This window comes from Geotrypetes seraphini, chromosome 3, assembly GCF_902459505.1.
Source record: "Geotrypetes seraphini chromosome 3, aGeoSer1.1, whole genome shotgun sequence".
Classification (NCBI taxonomy): Eukaryota; Metazoa; Chordata; class Amphibia; order Gymnophiona; family Dermophiidae; genus Geotrypetes; species Geotrypetes seraphini.
Genome location: NC_047086.1, coordinates 75481699 through 75503762, shown reverse-complemented (window position 1 = coordinate 75503762; position 22064 = coordinate 75481699). Strand labels below are relative to the sequence as shown.

The 22064-nt window shown below is 45.3% G+C and overlaps 1 protein-coding gene across 5 annotated transcripts in view; it reads left to right on the top strand.

Moving 5' to 3' along the window:
* The window catches only part of ARHGEF10 (Rho guanine nucleotide exchange factor 10), a 345472-nt gene that overhangs the window by 5718 nt on the left and 317690 nt on the right, over nucleotides 1–22064 (top strand). Inside the window, exon 2 of one of the 5 annotated variants that reach the window (XM_033938129.1) lies at nucleotides 3274–3355. The exons of the other annotated variants lie outside the window; for them this stretch is intronic. The gene's annotated coding sequence lies outside the window, so the exon portion shown is untranslated. The remainder of the gene's footprint in view (nucleotides 1–3273; nucleotides 3356–22064) is intronic. 5 annotated transcript variants of the gene reach the window in all.

Genomic DNA, 22064 nt, shown 5'->3' with positions numbered 1-22064 from the left:
ACCCCCATTTTTATGTGATAGGACTGTAAACTGAACCAAAATGTTTCATGTCAATGAGTGAACAGATCTAAAGCGACACAGGTTAAAAAAAAACGAAAACATTTTTTATCCTTATTAACCTGTGGTTGAAAGTCAGTAAGGAATCTAAAATGATTCCCTGTACCTCTGGAATTCACCTATATCTAAGGCCACAACGCTAGGAAAAGAAGAATTAAAGCAGCTTGTTTTTAGAAGGGTTAAGTTTTAGTCAATACTGGTTCAACTGTAATTGAATCTTGGAAATTCAATTACAAACTGAGAGAATAATTGGGCATTTGGATGTAAAGAGTCTTGCCACTGTCCAAGCATATTGAGTTCAATTTCAAAGAGTTCATATAGATATTAAATACAATAGGACAGGGGTAGGCAATTCCGATCCTCGAGAGCCAGGTCAGGTTTTCAGGATATCCACAATAAATATGCATGAGATAGATTTGCATCTGAAGGAGGCAGTGCATGCAAATCCATCTCGTACATATTCATTGTGGATATCCTGAAAACCTGACCTGGCTCCGGCTCTCGTGTACCGGAATTGCCTACCCCTGCAATAAGGGACAGGGGTGAGCCTTGAGGAACTCCACACCCAGGTGTCTAAAACGGAGATATATCCCAACAAGATTTTACCGCATAAGAATGTGTTAACAAAAATTGCTTAAACCATTCTAGAACAGTATCTCTTAGGTCTATATCAGATAATAGCTCTGTAAGAAAGGCATGGAGGGGCATAATTGAAAGGGACGTCTAAGAGGGGTTATGATTAAGACTGCGAGGGGATATGATTGAGACTTTTAAAATAATAAAAGGAATTGACAAGATAGAGCAGGACAAAAAGTTATTTACGATGTCAAATGTGACTAGGACAAGAAGTCAAGGACTGAAGATGAGGGTGGACACCTGGAACGCTCTCCCGGTGGAGATTGCTGCGGAACCCACCGTTCTAGGATTTAAGGGCAAGTTAGATGCACATCTCCTCGGAAGGCGCATAGAGGGTTACGGGTGACTTTAAGTTTTTCTCCAGGTTACACCTGGCTGGGCCTCCGCGTGAGCGGATCACCGGACTTGATGGATCCAGTGATGGCAGTTCTTATGTCCAAAGTTAAAAAGAGCCTAAGACACATTTTTGAAAGATATGTCCAACTTTTTTTACTTTCAAAAATCGTCTAATTATACATTCTGCCAATCTGATTGTCTAAGCCACTAAATTGTCTATCTTTATACCACATTTCCGTCCAACCTTCTGTCCAAGTCCAAAACGCCTAGAACAAGCCCTGTTGGAAGTGGGAGGGGTCTGCAAAGTGATGGACTGCACACCCAGACATGCCACCTAAATAGTGGGGTACCTTACAGGGCACTGCTGTGCACTTCACAAAAAGCGTGCCATGGCTTCTCCTCACTACAGCTCCCTTATAGGTTACGGTGAGCCCCCCCAAACCACCTCCAGAATCCCCTAGACCCACTTATCTACCACCCCAATAGCCCTTATGGCTGCAGGAGCTACTTATATGCCAGTACAAAAGGGATTTGGGGGTGTATAGGGCAGTGCACATGTTTCAGTATCAATGCAGTGATTACAGGGGTTTGTGGGCATGGGTCCTCCTCTCTATGGGTCCCTAACCCACCCCCAAGACAACTTAAGCTGCCTCTGGGCTGGATGACTAGGCTTTCCTATGCCAGCCGGCCAGGTGATGACAGTCTGGAGGCTGAAATTTAAAGTTGTGAATAAGAATTTTATGGGATGGGGGGTTGGTGATCACTGGGGTAGTGTGTGGGGGTCTGTGTTATGTGTTTTCAGTGCTTATCTGGTGAGTTTAGGTGGGTTTTTGTGACTTAGTTCTGTTGTTAAACTTTCGGTTATACATGCTGTACGAATAAGTCTGGGCCGTCCTGCCCAACTCCCGTCCTTGACACGCCTCCCAAAACACCTCGTTTAGCTTTGGACGTTGAGCGCAACTATGAAGGCCTAGGTCATTTAGAAATACATCCAAAACCCGGTTTTATTATCGGCGCTTAGACGTTTTTAAGAAATGCTCGTCCAAGTGCCGACTTAGGCCAGTTTTTAGACGTTTTTCTCTTTCGATTATGAGCCCCGTAGTCTACAACAGGGGTGTCAAATGTCAGTCTCAAGGACCGCAATCCAGTCAGGTTTTCATGATTTCCCCAATGAATATGCATGAGATCTACTTGCATGCACTGCTTTCATTGTATGCTAATAGATCTCATGCATAGTCATTGGGGAAATCCTGAAAACTTGACTGGATTGCGGCCCTAGAGGACCGACATTTTACACTCCTGGTCTATAACGTCAAAACTTGTGGATAAATTAAACTACAGAAGGATAGCCTGCTTACCTCTACTGATCAAGTTTCTCACCTTAGTTGTAAGCCCTCCAAGCATTCTGTTCAGGTTAATGGTTCTGTTCAGGTTCTGTTAATGCAGGGGTGTCCAAAGTCCCTCCTCGAGGGCCGAATCCAGTCGGGTTTTCGGGATTTCCCCCAATGAATATGCATGAGATCTATGTGCATGTACTGCTTTCAATGCATATTCATTGGGGAAATCCCAAAAACCCGACTGGATTCGGCCCTCGAGGAGGGACTTTGGACACCTCTGTGTTAATGGTTCTGTTCAGGCTAGTACTAGTCCAATCAACTGTAGAACCAGTATTAGATTTTGAGCATTGGCCTCTGGAAAAGCCAGGTTTTAATCTTAAATGTGTGTGTGGTGGGGGGAGAGAGATTATTTGATGAATCAATAATGAATGGGTATTCCAAAGGAAAGTCCTAAGTAGGAGAAAGCAGAGTGCTGAGATGTCCAGAAGGGGAAAATTGATATGTGTGTAAGACTAGGTTTTAGGTTAAATCATTTTATTTTGTGATATGACTGGTAACATTATCACATGGAATAGATTTTAATCAACATTGTGGTATATAAATGTTTTAAATAATGATAGCTTTTATGCGTAAAAACAATGTTACATTGTATAACTTCAGCATCAGAAATGTAGAATTCTTACTCTTTTTTTGCATAGAATTTAAAATTTTTGTTTCTGAATTCCCCAAAAGTAGACAAGTTCAGATACTTTACTGAAATCCATAGCCCACATTTGCAACATCCTTACAGCCTACTGCTTTGATTTGATTACACTGATCCAATGAAGGAGTTTGACTGCCAGCCAAATGCATTAAATTAGCATAATAAAGAGGCATCATCTAACGCTTGTTTGATTTTTATTTATAGATTTCTTTATGAAATGGATAATGTAGCTTATTGAAAGAAAATGTGCAGTGGCTGGATAACTGCTGTGAGGACTGAACAAATTGTATGTTCAAAGAAGGATTCTTACTCTCTGCTTGAAATATTTATAGTTTTTGTATAGTTTTGGGATTATTTGCCTTTGTTACTTTGGAATTGTGAAGATAATCATGACAATTGCACAAACCCCTCCCTTTTGCAAAACCGTAATGCGTTTTTTAGTGCCGGCTTGGCGGTAACAGCTCTGACTCTCATAGAATTCCTATGAGCATCTGAGCTGTTATTGCCGCGACCGGTGCTAAAAACCGCACTATGATTTTGTAAAAAAAAAAGGGGGGGGGGGTGTGGCGGTTTGGACCAAAAAAATAATGATCTGATTTGAATCCTATGGTGATCATTTTCAAAAGAGCGAAAATTCTCAAAAGCAACACATTTGTCTAAATTGGCAGAATTGGGATGCTTTTCACTGAGTGCATCCACATAGCAAGGAAATGTGTTGTAGGTGTGCTTTGGGTGGGACTTGGGAGGACTTACAATCTGGGTGTTTCTTCGATAATGGAACAGAAAAAAAAAAGGTCCAGGGCAAAAAAGTACTTTTTTAAAAAATCTAGACCTGTTTTCAGTCATGACTAAGTAATGTAATGTAATGTAATTTATTTCTTATATACCGCTACATCCGTTAGGTTCTAAGCGGTTTACAGAAAATATACATTAAGATTAGAAATAAGAAAGGTACTTGAAAAATTCCCTTACTGTCCCGAAGGCTCACAATCTAACTAAAGTACCTGGAGGGTAATAGAGAAGTGAAAAGTAGAGTTAGAGGAAAAATAAAAATATAAACATTTTAACAAGACAGCATTGATCTAAATACTTTGGAAGGTAGAAGAGAGGAGAGAAAGGAATAGAAGCAGAAGGGGGAGCCGTTGAACAGTAGAATTCTGGAGAAATTGAAATGATAGAAATAGAACAAAACAAAGACAAAAGGCAAAACAATAGATAAGATTAAAGATAAATCATAAGCTGGAAAGAAAAATAAAATAAAACTTTGTCTTCAATCCACGGTTTCAGCGTCAGTGATGAAGTGGAGCAAGTAAGTTTAGGAGGAGCGATTGACGTTTCCAGAAAGGGCTTCTTCAGGGAAGAGACTTGGCAGACAGTCCCAGGATGCCTATGTCTCCTCCCCTGCGATGTTCTCCCATCCATGCATTCCCTCCCAGACACACTGCCCGTGCCCCAGCCGCTCCAAGGAGGCTGCCCCAGATGAGGCCCACGGTGAATGCAGGATTCTCTCCTCTGCGGGAAAGCCGCCCGGAGCCGACAGTCGATCTTCTTAGCGGATTGCATGGGGGGAAGAGTTCACACTCTTGGTAGGATCTGGTCTGTGTGCTCTGAAAAAAGTCTGAAAAAAGTGCCCTAACTGATCAGCTTACCACTGAAGTGATGAAGGATTAACCCTCCCTTAATTCCCCTGTGGTCACTGACTCCCTCCCACCCTCCAAAGGTTTGACAGTCACAGTGGATTCCAGGTTTTATGACACCTCCAGATATTTTGGCCATTTCTAAGAAAGCAGCAAGCGAGTGGATGGAGTAGCCTAATGGTCGGTGCAGTGGACAGTGAACAACTGGACCAAGGTTCAATTCCCACTTTTTATTTTAGTACAAATATGTGAGCTGTCCTGGAAAACAGAAATACTTACTGCACTTAAATATATAAGTGACCTGAAAAGCCTGTGGGCTATTGTAGCGTTGGACATTAGGTACAGTGGGTTATCTCTGTTCCTGGAGGGCTCGGCATACAATATGAAGGGGTTTAGGTGGGGTTCATACCTGGGTCTCTTTATGAGAAGTCCACTTCACCAACCACTAGGTGGCCCTTCTGCACTGTTGGGGTGTCTGTGTGGCCAGTTCACTAGAAATGCTGCCTGTCAAATGTCCCTATGTCTTGTTTTTCTATGTTTTTTTTCCCCTGCCCGCGGCCATAATCAAACCAGAAATGTAGATGTCTTTCTGATTTGATTATAGATGGTTGGTTGTTTTTTTTTTTTAGATGGTTTCGGAAAAATGTCCCAGTTTGGACTTGGACGTCATATAAAAATGCCCCTCCATGGATCCGGATCTGCTACTCTGAGTTATATAGTTAGGGGCTTTTTTTGCTAAGTAGCACTAGGCATTGGATATGGGAATTACTGTAGCATCGAGCTCAGCATCCAGTCTTCCAAGAGCAGTCGGTCGAGGTTGCAAGTACCCATCAGATGTTAAAATGCGGATGAGATTTCTCATAGCTGATTTTAAGGGGATTTTAAGGACAGAGGCCTTAAATGGGTGGGCACTACAGGCTACTAGAAGTATAGTCCCTGTTGGCTCTTTGGTATTTTTCAATCTGTGGTTGTAAGTGGCGTTCTTACTTTCACCAGTTTGAACGTGTGACCCCTGAGGCAGACAATCTTTTGTGTCGGGTCCTGTACTTGTGCCACTAATTGCTGGAAATTTTACCAATAAGTTATTTCTTTACTGGAATTTTTGCCTTTTTTTTTTTTTTTTGCTGTTCGTCACGTTGTTCCACGTGGATCATTGCACATTACGGATAATGTGAGGGTTGTTAACAGTATGTTAAACAGCTAATGCAGCAGATAAGAGAGCAGTTAGGTCCAAATTCTGTAACCAACGCCTAAAGTTAGGCACCTGTTTCGGAGGCGCCTATCTAAATTGAATAACAAGCTCAATGAAGCTTTTTAATCAGCACCGATTGAAACATAGGCGCCTATCAAGAAAGCGCGATTCCGTAACAAGGCGCCTCTAAAAATTTTGGCGGTCTTCAAAAAAAATAGGCGCTATGCACGTTAGGCGTGGGCGTGGCGACATGTTAGATGCCTTGTTGCGGAATCGCTGCTCTTAAGCGTGCTTAAGCGCTCAGCTAGGCGCTTAACTTTTAGTTGTGCCTAGAGCTGGCCTCTTTCTTGGGCGCCTCCAAAATAGGTTCCGCTCAGCGTGATTCATTAAACAGGACCCAATTTTACTTGAATCGCGCTGAACGGTGCCTAATTAGGCGCCTAACTTTTGGGCGCTTCTTATAGAATTTGCCCTTTAGTGCCTCAAGAGTTGTAGCTAACTGCATCGTGTTATTTGCCTTGCCGTTAATACTGTGGTAATAACATTTTGTTTGCAATAACTACATGGAAAATTGCTGTGAACGCTCCCTACAGTTTTTATTTATTTTTATTTATTTATTCAGTTTTCTATACCGTTCTCCCAAGGGAGCTCAGGGTTTTGCAGGAGTTTACTGAGTAATTGTAAAAACTTATCATACTTGGTAAATGAGTTCCTTAATGTTTTCTCGTCTTTCCCCAGACACTGCTGGTGTGTGAGATGTTGGCACCATGCAACTGGTCTGTCCTAACTTTCATTGACTGTCAGGCCCTGATTCTATAAATGTGCCGAGGAGTGAAGTATTAATCAAAAGTTAGGTGTCGTTTATAGAATTGTGCTCAGCGGCACACGGCGTAGAAAAATAGACCACAGTGGTTCTCAGAGGAGAGCTCAGCACTAGTAAAGCAAAAGAAGAAAGCATTCGTAACATACAAACGATCACTACGACCGGAAGCTGACGAAATCCAGGAAAGTTAAAAAGACAGTCAGGGAGGCCAAACTCCAAATAGAAGAAAGTACAGCAAAACAGATCAAAAAAGGGGATAAATCCTTTTTCAAGTACGTTAGCGACAGGAAAAAAAAACACAAGCGGTATTGTACGCCTAAAGAAAACCGACGGAAACTTCGTAGACTCGGACGCAGACAAAGCAGAACTACTCAATAACTACTTCTGCTTGATTTTCACCTGCAAAGCACCAGGATCCGGTCCTCAGCTACAGACAAAGGGGTGCTCAGAGGACCCCCTTCCGGGACCTTGAATTTACTGCGAGCGATGTCTACCACAAACTATCAAAGTTAAAAGTAAACAAAGCTATGGGCCCAGATAATCTACACCCCAGAGTACTTCGGGAATTGAGGGATATCCTGGCAGAACTGTTAGCCGAGCTTTTCAATCTTTCCCTAAGCAAGGGAAAAGTCCCCTTGGACTGCCAACGTTATTCCGCTCCACAAAAAGGGATGCAGGTCTGAGGCTGAAAATTACAGACCGGTGAGTCTCACATTAGAGAATGACACGGGGAAAAAATCTGTCCCCGTCACCGCTCCGTCCCCGGCCCACCATCCTCTGCAACGCCCCGTCACCGCCATCCCTTTCACCGCCCCGTCACCACCACTGCCATCCCATTCACCGCCCCGTCACCGTCCCTGCTGCATCCATATAAGCCTTAGTACTGTAATATTTAGCTTATTCCTTTCTTATAAATCAAAGTTCCTGCTGCTGAACTAGAGAAAGAGATGTTCAGCTGGCAGGGCTTTGTTTATAAATTTTTATCAACACAACTAATATACTATTTATCCTAAAGCAAAAAATAAATAAATAAATATAATTTTTTTTTCTACCTTTGTTGTCTGGTTTCTGCTTTCCACATCTTCTCATTCAATTCCTTCCATCCACTGTGTGCTTTCTCTCTGCGTCTTCCATTTGCTGTTACTGTGCCTCTCCCTTCACCCCCCCCCCCCCCAAATTGGTCTAGCACCCATCTTCTTCCCTCTGCTCCCCCATAGTCTGGCATCTGTCTTCTTCCCACTCTGTCTTCCACATTTCCTTTCGGGGTCTGTTCCTCTCCACCCTCCTTCAATGTCTGTCCTATTCCTTTCCACCACCAACCTTCCCTCCCTCCTTTACCATCTGTTCCTTTCTACCACCCTTCAGCTCCTCTCGCGTGGCCTATCTATCTACCTTCCTCCCTCTTATTTTCATGGCATGTTACAATGTAATTTGTGCAAGCCACTGGAGCCTGCGAGCTCAGTCCCTGTCCCATCCCCACAAACCATCTCGCTTCTGTGCTCCTATTTTCTCCATTTCTAATATCTCCCCTATGTATCTGCCATTGCCCCCCCCCTGTGTCCATATACCATCCCCATGGCATGTCCCCTTTATGTCTCTGTCCCTATGCCCCATGCACATAATTTCCCCTCTTTCTGTTACCTTCCTGTGTCCAGATTTCCCCTATCTTTCTCTTCCATACCAGTGTGTCTCTTCTTTTCAACCCCATCTAGCTTTTTCCCCTCTTTCTTCCCCTGCCCCCTGCTTCTAGCATCTGGCTCACCTGCCTGTCCTTCCCTTTCTTTCCTGCTGTGGGTTTTTCTTTCCGTCTTCATCCCCTTGGCCCAGAATCCTTTTCCCTTTCACTCCCTCCTTCCAATTTGAGCCGGAACCACGAGCGATCGCATGGTCCCCGCAGCCACCACCCGCCTGCCCAATCGATCGTAGTGATTAGCCAGCTCTCTCCCTTCTCCTCACCTTAGTTTGCAGGCTTTCTTTTTCAGCGACCTGCATGCTTTCCCAAAGAGCCGCGCATGCGCGGCTGCTCAGTGTTCAATCTTCTGCTCTGCTGCAACTTCCTGTTTCCGGTTGCGTCAGAGCAGAAGATCGAAACTGAGCAGCAGCGGGTGCGCGGCTCTTTGATAGCATGTGGGTCGCTGAAAAAGAAAACCTACAAACTAAGGTGAGGAGAAGGGAGAGAGCTGGCTAATCACTAGGATCGATTGGGCAGGCGTGTGTGGGCTGCGGGGACCACGGGATCCTTCATGCCTCACTGCGGGGACAAGACCATTCACCGCTCCACGGGGCAGTGAATGGCCTTGTCCCCGTCGCCGCAGCAACAGCTAGTTTTCGTTCCCCGTTTCGGCGGGTCACCCGCGGCTAAACGCGGTGGCCGCGGGTAAACCGCCACCGTGTCATTCTCTATCTCACATCAATAGTGTGTAAACTCATTGAAACATTGATAAAAAACAGATTGAATGAAATTCTGGATGACAAAAAATTAAGGGATCCACACCAAAATGGCTTTACGAAGGGAAGATCTTGTCAATCCAATCTGATAAGCTTCTTTGACTGGGTAACAAAGAAACTGGATGAGGGAGAATCACTGGACATAGTGTATTTGGACTTCAGTAAGGTCTTTGACAGTGTCCCATACCGAAGGTTATTGAACAAAATGAACACAATGGGCCTAGGAGTAACACTGACTGCATGGATAGAAGACTGGCTTAGTGGCAGGCTTCAAAGGGTAATGGTAAACGGTATTCCCTCAAAAACATCGGAAGTGACCAGTGGAGTACCACAGGGTTTGGTCTTGGGCCCAATACTATTTAACATCTTTATAAGGGATCTACCTCAGGGACTTCATGGCAAAATTACATTATTTGCAGGTGATGCTAAACTATGTAATGTTGTGGGCAACGCAGCAGAACCAGGCAGTGTACCATACCCGACTCTTTTACTGGAACAATGGTCCAGTATTTGGCAACTGAATTTTAATGCCAAAAAATGTAAGGTAATGCACCTTGGAAGAACATACACCCTGAATGGTGAAGACCTAACAAGAACTGTAGCAGAACGGGACTTAGGAGTAATCATGCGGGAAGATATGAAAGCTGCCAATCAGGTGGAGAAAGCTTCAGCAAAGGCTAGAGAAATGCTGGGTTGCATTAGAAGGAGCTTTATTAGCCGAAAACCTGAAGTTATACTGCCATTATACAGATCCATGGTGAGACCTCACCTGGAGTACTGTGTTCAGTTTTGGAGGCCACATTATCAAAAGGATGTGAAGAGAATGGAGTCGATTCAGCGGATGGCCACCAGGATGGTCTCAGGTCTTAAAGATCTCCCATAAGAGGAACGTCTGAGCAGATTGCGCTTATATTCTCTCGAGCAGTGCAGAGAAAGGGGGGACACGATACAAACATTCAAATACATCACAGGTCGCATTGAAGTGGAGGAAGAAATCTTTTTTCTTACCTGTCCAACGGCGACAAGAGGACATCCGTTAAAGCTCAGAGGGGGAAGATTTCATGGGGACACCAGGAAATACTTCTTTACCGAAAGGGTAATTGATCGATGGAATGGTCTTCCACGACAGGTAGTCGAGGCCAGTAACATGCTTGACTTCAAGGGACGATGGGACAGACTGGTGGGATCGCTTAAGAGGAATGCTTAATAGATGGATTCTCGAGGGAGGGAGGGTTCTTGAATGGGCAGACTTGTTGAGCCGTCGGCCCTTTTCTGCCGTCATGCTCTATGTTTCTATGTTTTATGCTCTATTTATGCCAGGGTTTTCTTGACCAAAATCAGTGCACCTAAGTCAAAACATGTCCACAGTCTGCCCCTGAATGCAAAACATGCCCATAATCCAACCTATAACTATTTCTACTTTCTGGTGGGCACCTTGGAGTAGATGTCTACCTTGAAGTGGTAGGTGCCTAACATTTAATTAATTGTAATTTAATTGCAGTTTTCAATTATCAGTGCCAATTAAGGCTTTTTAAATATCCCCTCCCCCTTTTATTACAAAACCATAGTACAGTTTTTAGCGCCAGTTATAGTGGTAACAGCTCCGATGCTCATAGATTTCCTATGAGTGTTAGAGATGTTACTGCTGCGGCTAGCGCTAAAAACTGCGCTATAGTTTTGTAAAAGGGGGGGGGGGCTAAGTTACGTGCCTACGTCGAGTAGCCTAAAATTCTTAACGTGGCAACCTAACAGTAATGACAGCACTGGTATTATTATTAAGCCCTTTACTTGAATCAACAATAATGTTGCCAGTATCTATTTGAGTCACTGCTATCGGGTTTTATTTTTCTGAAATGTTCATCTTTTCATGTTAACAATTTCCCTATTAAACATTACACTTACCTTGCTACCAGTATGAAGTTTAAGATGGCAATATCGAAACAACTCTATGGGCTCCTTTTACGAAGGCGTGTTAGGGCCTTAACGCGCGGAATAGCGTGCACTAAAATGCCGTGCGCACTAGCCGCTACCGCCTCCTCTTGAGCAGGCGGTAGTTTTTCGGCTAGTGCACGCTTCGTAAAAGGAGTCCTATGTAGTGTCAGGTGTTTAGGTTTTTGTTATTGTATGTGATTTTTGGAGTTGTGTCCAATTATTTGTTTTGTGCTATTAAGATGTATTTTGTGGATTTTAGTTATGTACGTACAATGCATTAACTTCTTTGAATTGTAGATTTGTGGTACATAAACATCAATCAATCAGTGAAACTTTCTCAAAATTAAAGTTCAAAATATAAATTCTATCAGACTTCTGAACAGTAACGGTGGCTACGACAGATATTGGCAGCATTTATTGTTGATTCATGTAAGGAGATTTAATAATAATGAGAACATTAGTGGCACTTTTATTGTTAGGTTGGCACTTTTATTGTTAGCTGCCAAGATATTCAGGCAGCTGCCCAACTCCAATATTGTGTAGTATGATGTCTTAATATTAGAAGTTTACCTAGAACCAAATAATGATTTGGTTCAGTTAGCAGTAGTCGATTAAGATTAATATAAAACACAGCAATTCGTCTGATTTTTAATTTTAAAAAACATTAGTTCATATTATCAAAAACTTCACAGGTTGCCGTTCGAGGCTAGAGTTTTGTTTAAATTTGGATGCATTTGTTACAAAGTTTTATTTGGGTTAGCACCATCTTATCTTGTTGCTCATTTTAGATTTTTTTACATTAAAAAAAAATATACATGGATCCGGTTGGTTTTATTTTCCCGCAGCGAAAGCTTGCCGCTTTAAGAAAGTCTTGGGGTTCCTTTTACGAAGCTGCGTTAGCGGCTTTAGCATGTGCGACTTTTCATCATGCGCTAACCCCTGCGCTAGCCGGAAAACTACCGCCTGCTCAAGAGGAGGCGGTAGTGGCTAGCGTGGCTGGCGGTTTAGCGCGCACTATTACGCGCGTTAAACCGCTAACGAGCCTTTGTAAAAGGAGCCCTAATTTCTCCATCCCTTACTTAGTATCAATTTCAGAAAGATCTTAAAACTTATTTATTTAAACAATAGAAAATTTAATCGATTTTAAAATTATCATGATAAGTGGATTTCTATTATTTTATGGAATAATTTTCATAGTTTATCTATTTTTGTATAAATAATTTGTATTGTGCATATATTACTCTGAATAAGTTAGTGTTGCATTTTGTTAGTTAGTATCTGTTACTTTCTTTTATAAGACACTGTTATTTGGACCTGTATTTTAATTATTTGTAGTAATTACTATTGTGTAAACCGCCAAGAACTGATGGTTTGACAGTATATAAAAATAAACTATTATTCTTATAGTTGAGCGATTTCAGTATTGTCTGCATGGTATCACTTTGATGGTTTGACTTTATAGGTGAACCTTCAACAGAGTTAAAGATCTCAATATATATACAGTCAAACCTCGGTTTACGAGTGCTGCGGTTTGCGAGTGTTTTGCAAGACGAGCAAAACATTCACAAAATCTGCCCAGCATCCCCCCTGCGATCCTGCATCACCTCCTATTCGCGTCGCCCCCCCCCCCCCCGCCGCAAGACGAGTAAAACATTTGCAAAATCTGCCTCGGAAACCGAGCTTGACTCTATTTACAAGCACCCCCCACCCCCCGTGATCCAGCATCCCCCATACTCGCTTCGTTTCCTCCCCACCCCCGCAATCTGGCATCCCCCACTCACCCACCCACCCACTCAAACACATTCTCTTACCCCTATCTGGCACTGCCACCAGCACCAACCCACAGGACATGCCGGTGCCTGAAGATCTTCTCTCTTCCTTGTGCTGGGCCTTGAGCATCTGCCTTCTAGTTCTCTGGTAAAAAAATGTTTTTTTAGTCTTCACATGTTTAGGAAAGTGAGATCCTGTTTCTGCCAACAACATTTTGCTTTCCTTGTACAATCAATCATTCTTTCCAGACTGGACTAATTGTAATTCCATCTATCTAAGTCTAACCAAGAAAAATCTTCAAAAACTTCAGCGGATCCAGAACACAGTGGCTAGGTTGATCTTCGCAAAAAGCAAATTCGATCACGTTTCCCCGCTTCTGTCAAAACTTCACTGGCTTCCGGTGATTTCTAGGATTCACTTTAAATGTACCTGCCTAATTTTCAAGATCAGTGACGCGGCAGAGGAACGACCCAGGCTTCGAAGGAGCCTGTCTATCTTGCTGCCGATGCTGCTGGTTTAATATATAATAATAATATAATAACTTTATTCTTCTCTACCGCAACAGTCGAAAGACTTCTAGGCGGTTCACGTCAAAGAAGGCTGAACAATCAACGAATTACAGAATGCAAGAAGAGGGGGGTACAGCTTATTACATAAGAAATAGATAAAAGGACAACATATTACACTGAGGTTGAACAGAGGGTAAATATACCTTAAGTGCTGAGGTTTCAGTTAGGAGTTGAATTTGTCAAATAGTGCTGTTTTAATTGCTTTCCGGAATGCGCTGTAGGTCAGCCTGTTCCATTAATGTAATTTCCCAGCCAGGACTGCTGTTTTTGGTACATGAAGGACCTGTCCAAAAAGGATTTGTATTTGCAGCCTGTGATCTTTGGGTATGTAAATATGTTACGGTTTCTGGTTGGTCGTGAGGGGTTGTGTAATGTGAAATGTGGTAGTAGGTAAGAAGGTGCTAGTCCCCAGACATGCTTGAAACAAATACAGGCAAATTTGAATAGGATTCGCGCCTCCATTGGCAACCAGTGCAACCTTTTGTAGTAAGGGCTAATGTGGTCGTTTTTCCTCAAACTGAAGATCAAGCGAACTGCAGTGTTTTGCACTATTCTTAATTTTTGTATTGTTTTCTTTGGGATACCAAGATAAACGATGTTGCAGTAGTCCAGAATTGATAGAATCAGAGACTGCACCAGTAATCTAAAGGATATAGCGTCAAAGTATTTTTTAATGGTCCTTAGTTTCCACAGAGTACAAAAGCATTTTTTCACCACTAAGTTCGTGTGGTCAGCCATGGTTAGGTGTGTGTCCAGTGTGATTCCCAGTATTTTTATGGTTTTGGAGATTGGGTATTCGTTTGTTATATGCTTCATTTCTTTCTGTCTCGCGGTTGGAGGGAGAGATGGGTTGGTGGGGGAGGGAGTGAAGATAGAAAGATGCTACACGGGGGGATGGAAGGAAGGAAGGGAGGGATACTAGCTGCAACGGTTCTGCTACACAAGGGATGGGAGGGAGGATACAAGCTGCAAGGGTTCTGCACAAGGGGATGGGTGAAAGGGGAGGAAAGATGTTGCACATGTGGGGGAGAAAAAGGAAAGAGGAAGAATTGGGGTGAAGGAGAGGAAGGGGAGATCACGTACATGAAAAAAATAAAGCCCTACCCGAAAATAAGACCTACCGTATTTTCACGCATATAACGCGCGCGTTATACGCGTTTTTACCTACCGCGCATACCCCTCGCGCGTTATATGCGTGAGCGCGGTATACAAAAATTTTAAAACATAGTTCCCACCCCGCCCGACGCCCGATTCACCCCCCCAGCAGGACCGCTCGCACCCCCACCCCGAACGACCGCTCGCACGCGATCCCACCCGCACCCGCATCCACGATCGGAGCAAGAGGAAGCCCAAGCCCTCTTGCCCGTTCGACTCCCCGACGTCCGATACATCCCCCCCCCCGGCAGGACCGCCGACTTCCCGACAATATCGGGCCAGAAGGGAGCCCAAACCCTCCTGGCCACGGCGACCCCCTAACCCCACCCCGCACTACATTACGGGCAGGAGGGATCCCAGGCCCTCCTGCCCTCGACGCAAACCCCCCTCCCCCCCAACAACCGCCCCCCCCCAAGAACCTCCGACCGCCCCCCAGCTGACCCGCGATCCCCCTGGCGACCCCCACGACCCCCCCACCCCCCTTCCCCGTACCTTTGGTAGTTGGCCGGACAGACGGGAGCCAAACCCGCCTGTCCGGCAGGCAGCCAACGAAGGAATGAGGCCGGATTGGCCCATCCATCCTAAAGCTCCGCCTACTGGTGGGGCCTAAGGCGCGTGGGCCAATCAGAATAGGCCCTGGAGCCTTAGGTCCCACCTGGGGGCGCGGCCTGAGGCACATGGTCGGGGTTGGGCCCATGTGCCTCAGGCCGCGCCCCCAGGTGGGACCTAAGGCTCCAGGGCCTATTCTGATTGGCCCACGCGCCTTAGGCCCCACCAGTAGGCGGAGCTTTAGGATGGATGGGCCAATCCGGCCTCATTCCTTCGTTGGCTGCCTGCCGGACAGGCGGGTTTGGCTCCCGTCTGTCCGGCCAACTACCAAAGGTACGGGGAAGGGGGGTGGGGGGGTCGTGGGGGTCGCCAGGGGGGTCGCGGGTCGGCTGGGGGGGCGGTCGAGGTTCTTTGGGGGGGGGTGGTCGTTGGGGGGAGGGGGGTTTGCGTCGAGGGCAGGAGGGCCTGGGATCCCTCCTGCCCGTAATGTAGTGCGGGGTGGGGTTAGGGGGTCGCCGTGGCCAGGAGGATTTGGGCTCCCTCCTGGCCCGATATTGTTGGGGAGTCGGCGGTCCTTCGGGGGGGAGGGATGTATCGGACGTCGGGGGGGGGGCATCAGGCTTTCAGGATGGGGACAGACCTTCAAGGGGGGACAGTGCACGGAAGTCAGGGGGGGTGAACGGAGAGTCGGGACAGCGCACGGAAAGTCAGGGCGGGCGAAAGGAGCGTCGGGCAGCATGCGCGGTATACCCGTGAGCGCGGTATACCAAAGTTTTTGTACATATCATCGTGATTTCTGCGCGCTATACCCGTGTGCGCGTTTTATACGGGTGCGCGTTATTTGCGTGAAAATACGGTAGTGCCTTTTTTGGGCCCTAAATGAATATAAGACACTCTTATTTGTGAGGAAACAAGGTAGCTCCGTTCTTAGAGAAAAGCTGGATTTATCACCATTTGAGAATGGTGCAGAATTAGAATGCCGTTCAGGTGCATTCAATAAGCAGGTCCAAGCTTCTGTACACTAGTGGAGAACAACTATTGTAGAACAGTGATTTCCAATGTGTAGCCCCAGGGCCGTATGTGGCCCTCCAACAGTTGGCTGAAATGCTCTTCAAATCCAATGAATGGGTTAATTTCAATCTTGCCCACTTGATATAATAAGTAATTGCAAACAATCTCTTAAGCGTGTTACTCAGGTGTCTCATTTGTGGAATTTGCTACTGTTGACAATCCAAAATAAAGTGAATTTTTAAAATATATCCTTGAAGTGTTGTAGAATTAATATTAGTATTAATGGTTAATGTTTAATATTCAGTTTGAACAAGCAGGTCAAGGTGGTTTACAAAATTAGTGGTATGTGCAAGCTTGAAATCTTTTGGTGGCCCTCACAGCTTTCGCATATTCACACTGCATCCCTTTACATGAAAAAGGCTGGAGATCAGTGTTCTAGACCAGTGTTCTTCAACTGCCGGTCTGCAAAAATCTCCTGCCGGTTCGCAAAGGACCAGCGTCCCCTGCAAGCACCGAGTTAAAAAGGTGGCTCACTGCAAACACCTCGTAGACCACCCAGGCAAAAACACCAGTGCAGCTGTCCTCCAACACCTCCAGGCAGCGCCGGGGCTGCCAATGGGCAGCTCGCATGAACCTGGTGCAGTGGATATTGGGCAACTCTGGGTCAAATGCCACTGGAGAGCTAGTCACGCGAAGACGGCGCCAAGTGGTGAGTCCGCTGCCCGTGCAGCCAAAAGGTATCCGCTGTGCATGCACAGAAAGCCACCACCTCCCCGGCCTGCGCTCTCCTCTCGGTCCTCCCCGGAAGGTGCGGAAGGTCCTCCTCCCAGACCCGGCCAAAAGGAATGAAGGTCCCACTACTGCAACACGCGGCACAGAACCGGAGCAGCAAGAGAGAGTGCGAGATTCGACCTCCCGAGCCCCAGGTAGGCTGAGGAGAAGCCTCCTAATAGGAAAAGTCACTCTCCACCCCACCCCACCCCCGGTTTCCCTTGGCAGTCCAGTAGCGGCACCCAAGTCCACACCAGCACTCCTCAACCTCCGGTCTGCAAAACAATTCCTCCATTTCTGCTAGTCCACAGGTACAAAAAGGTTGGAAAACACTGTTCTAGACTGTACATGGGTGACAGGACTTATCTTAGGCAGGACTGACAGGGATTGGTCGCACAGGGCCCTGTAACCCCAACACATCTGTCCTGTTTTGGAACACATTTCTGCTCTGTACCTTAGCTTGCGTCCATGTTTCAGGCACTTCCCACTTGGATGCATAGGCACATGGTCTGGCATCTGTTTCCCTTCTCTCCACTTGCCTACAGTCTGGAATCTTCCCCTTTTCTCCTTGCTGCCCTGGTGCTGCAGTCCTTCCAGCACCACTGCAGAATCAAGGCAGCCTTATTGCTTACTGGGCCGGATGTCTTCCCTCTTCCTGTTCCTACGTAGGTGGGGAGAAACAAAGGGAAGGTTTCTGGCGCCAGCAGGCAATGCTGCTGCCTTTCTATGGTGGTGCTGGAAGTTCAGAAGACTGCAGCACTGGGGAGCAGGAAGAAAAGGGGATCCCAGACTGCGGGTGGATGGAGGGAAGGGAGGCAGATACTGGACAACTTTCCCCACACCCTCAATCCAGCACTTGTCTCATCCCATCCTCCTCTCCCCACTATCTGGCATTTTGTTTTCTTCTTCCCCCAAACATCATCCATCCAGCCTTCTCTCTCCACCCTCCACAGACCTTCTCCCCCTTGGGTGCATCATCTCTCTCTTTCTCCCTTCCTCTGCATAGCCACAGAGTGAAAGAGAGGGAGAGAGAAGATGGATTTACAGAGGGGGAGAGAGTGAGAGATGGAAGGGGACAGGGGAGAAATGCAAGCCCTGGGGTGGAGGATATAGAAGATAGAGAAGGAGAAAAGCTGAATACAGAGAGGCAGTGAACCCGGGGGAGAGATCTCCAAGGATACAGAAGGATATGGACAGAGAAGGAATATCAAAACAGGAGACCCTGGAAAGAACAGAACATAGATAGTACTTGGAAGGGGGTAGAATGGGAACAGTAAAAGATGGATGGGACTTGGCAGGGGGAGAAGGGGGAATATGGATGGGACTTGGGGAGAGAAAGGGGACAAAGTAGAAGATGGATTGGACTGGCAGGAGAGGGAAAGAGAAACAGAAGATGGATGAGCCTGGGGGGAGGGACAGAAGACCAGGACAGGGTAGAAAAATAGAGCAGAAGATGACTGATATTTGGTGATTAAGTGGGAGAGTGTTGGGGAGCAGCACAGGGAATTTTCGATAGGAGCTCACATTGCAATCTCTTGTTGTCACTAACCACATGACACTGGGGCAACCTAATTTCATCACCAATTTATAGAATTGCCTTTTTGGTTTACAAGCCTTCAGATGACAGGAAAATACCCAGAAAGAGGCCAGAACTAGATCCAAAATCCCTCCCAAGCAAAGCAAATGTGTTATGGATACTTGCCCAATTATACCATCTTCATATTATTACCTAAGTATGGGAAAAGTTTCATTCTAAACAATTTCCATATGTTGGTATTGGCTCCTTATTGTACTATTTTTTTTTTTTTTTTAATCTCTGGTGACACCTCCGTGCAAATCATTTGCATGCAAAAAAGATAGTGAATCAATCGCAGTTTTAAAATCGGCCAACAGCGATTGAATCGCTATCTTTTGTGAATCTGGGCCTTTATCCGCCACTGCCCCAGGTACATTAGATAGTTTGTGAGCCCACCATGACAGGGAAAATGTTTGAAGTACCTTTATGTAAATAGCTTTGAGTGTGATTGTAAAATTACAAAAAGGTGGTATACAAGTCCCAATCCCTTTCCCTTTATATGCTTGGAATTTGGTGAATAAAAACTGTTGTCTTCACTAACTTTTAAGTTGGGGCCACTTTGAATCCAAATGGGATGAAAGAGTGCCACAAAATATCTTCCTATGTGAGGCCATGACACTGCTAACTAGCAAGTGACAATGTCACCTATCCCTTCAAGCCTACTTTTAAACTTTTCATCGTGGTTATCCTCAAGGTGGCAGACATTTCCATGTATACTCTTCATCCCTTCCCAAATCCACCTCTTGCTTTCTTTCACATGCTTGGGAAGAAAGGCAGACAGTAATGAAGAAAAACCAGAATTATGATGGGGGCCTTCCCAGAGGTCTCCAGGGTCCACCACTAGCCCCTGAGCCTTGCATTGAAGATCACTGTGTTAAACTGATGTAAGGAAACAATGTTAATTTTTTATGTAATTCTTCAGCATTTAGGGAGAATTTATGAAATACCAGTGTTTTGATCCAAGATGTACCTAAGTGCTGACTTTTTAAAGTAGTTTTGATGCTACTTTAAACTTGTTTTTCCCTTTTTAATTCTTACTTGGGTGATCAGTTTGGCCATTGTTTAGCTTTCCTAGTTCCAGGCCTATCTGGTTTCGTTTGCAGAGAACTCTTTTGTTGCATGCAGTGTCCCACAGCTGGAATTTCCCAAATGACAGTGACCTTTTATGCTGACAGATGCATCAGACTAACAGCTGGAAAGCTGGGTGCCAGCCAAAATGTTTAGGAGCCAGCCCTAGCACAAAAAAAACTAGTGCTAGGTGCCAAGTTCAGGCGCCTTTGTGCTTAGGATTTCTTTACCCTTATGTATTATTGTGTGTCACTTTCATGCGGCTTGGAGTGACCCATATGTTCAGCTATCCTGGAATGCTTCCAGTGCCTTATTGTATAGTGCTAAACATTGGTGGGGAGTAAAATTTACTTTCAGTTTTAAATGTGTTTACTGTATAAATCCAGGCCCAGTTCTGGATCTGGTCCTAAACCTTTTTTTTTTTTTTAAGTTCAAAAAATGTTTTAAGTTTTGCTCTGCTGCAAGGCAAAAGAAGAGGACTCGAGTTGCGTCAGCCGTCTCTGCTTGCAGGGACCAGGCAGGCAGCCACTTCTAGCGAGGAAGGGCGAAGGAATGAAAATAAAGTAATGGGGGTGGGGTGGGGTGGGTATTCGCTCCATAAAACACACCCTTATTTCCACCCCCTTTTTTGGGGTGGAAAAAGTGCATCTTATGGAGCGAAAAATACGGTAAATAAAATTTCAATAACACAGTATGATGTGGTCAGTATAAAGAATAAAGAGCATTATCTGGATGTCACACAGAAAGAAAGGACTCAATACAAGAATAGAACTCGGTACAGGGTTATCGCAGCGGCGCAAAAATATGATATTGACATTGATGGCCCTAAACCTTTAACGGCATATCATGCAGTGTGTATAGTTCTCTGTAGGGGCATAATAGGCTCTGGAGGGGATCTTTTACTTTTTACTACCCAAGTTGTGATGGGAACTGTTTAAGTCAGGTGTTTCATCATAGCTATTTAGCGGCTTGGCAATGTTATATCTACTTAAAAAATGCATTGGGCAGTCACTTACTTTGATCGTACACCATTTCAGAATTTGTAAGCTTTTGTTATACTCTTTTTTTAATTATGAAGGAACAGGGAGCTTAACTGAATGCCCAGCGCTTCTCTCGACGCTCATAGGCTCCCTGCGCTAAAAACCGCTATTGCAGTTTAGTAAAAGGGGGCCATAGTGCAAAATATAGACAGCAGATATAAATTCTCAAAATGGATACGTTTTGATCACTAAATTGAAAATAAAATCATTTTTCCTACATTTGTTGTCTGGTGATTTCATGAGTCTCTGGTTGCACTTTCTTCTTCTGACTGTGCATCCAGTCTTTAGAAACATAGAAACATAGAAATAGACAGCAGATAAGGGCCACGGCCCATCTAGTCTACCCACTCCAATGACCCTCCCCTACCTTTCTCTGTGAATAGATCCCACGTGTCTATCCCATTTGGCCTTAAAATCAGGCACGCTGCTGGCCTCAATAACCTGAAGTGGAAGACTATTCCAGCGATCAACCACCCTTTCAGTGAAAAAGAATTTCCTGGTGTCCCAGTGCAGTTTCCCGCCCCTGATTTTCCACGGATGCCCCCTTGTTGCTGCGGGACCCTTGAAAAAGAAGATATCTTCTTCCACCTCGATGCGGCCCGTGAGATACTTGAATGTCTCGATCATGTCACCCCTCTCTCTGCGTTCCTCGAGTGAGTACAGCTGCAACTTATCCAGCTGTTCCTCGTACTGGAGATCCTTGAGTCCCGAGACCATCCGCGTGGCCATTCTCTGGACCGATTCCAGTCTCAGCACATCCTTATGGTAATGCGGCCTCCAGAATTGCACACAGTATTCCAGGTGGGGCCTCACCATGGATCTATACAATGGCATAATGACTTCAGGCTCCTTGGATGAAGCTTGCTCCACTTGATTGGCAGTCTTCATGTTCTCACTGACGATCACCCCTAAGTCTCGTTCTGCTTCAGTTCTTGTTAGGATCTCGCCATTAAGGGTGTAAGTCTTGCATGGATTTTGGCTGCCCAGGTGCATGACTTTGCATTTTTTGGCATTGAAGCTGAGTTGCCAGGACCTAGACCAGCGCTCCAGTAGGAGTAGGTCGTGCATCATGTTGTCGGACATTGAATTTATGTCTGTTGTGCTTTTGCCCACTACATTGCTTAGTTTGGCGTCATCGGCGAATAATGTTATTTTACCTCGCAGCCCTTCTGCCAAGTCTCTTATAAAGATGTTGAATAGGATCGGGCCCAGGACTGAGCCCTGCGGCACTCCACTTTTTACCTCAGTCATTCGGAGGGGGTGCCGTTCACCACTAGCCTCTGAAGCCTACCGCCAAGCCAGTTCCCAACCCATTTCGTCAATGTGTTGCCCAATCCTATAGAACTCATCTTGCTCAGCAACCTGCGGTGTGGTACGCTATCGAATGCTTTACTGAAGTCTTTCTTCCCTTCTTTCAGCCTGTATGCTTCCTCTCCTCCAGACCTCATTCCCTC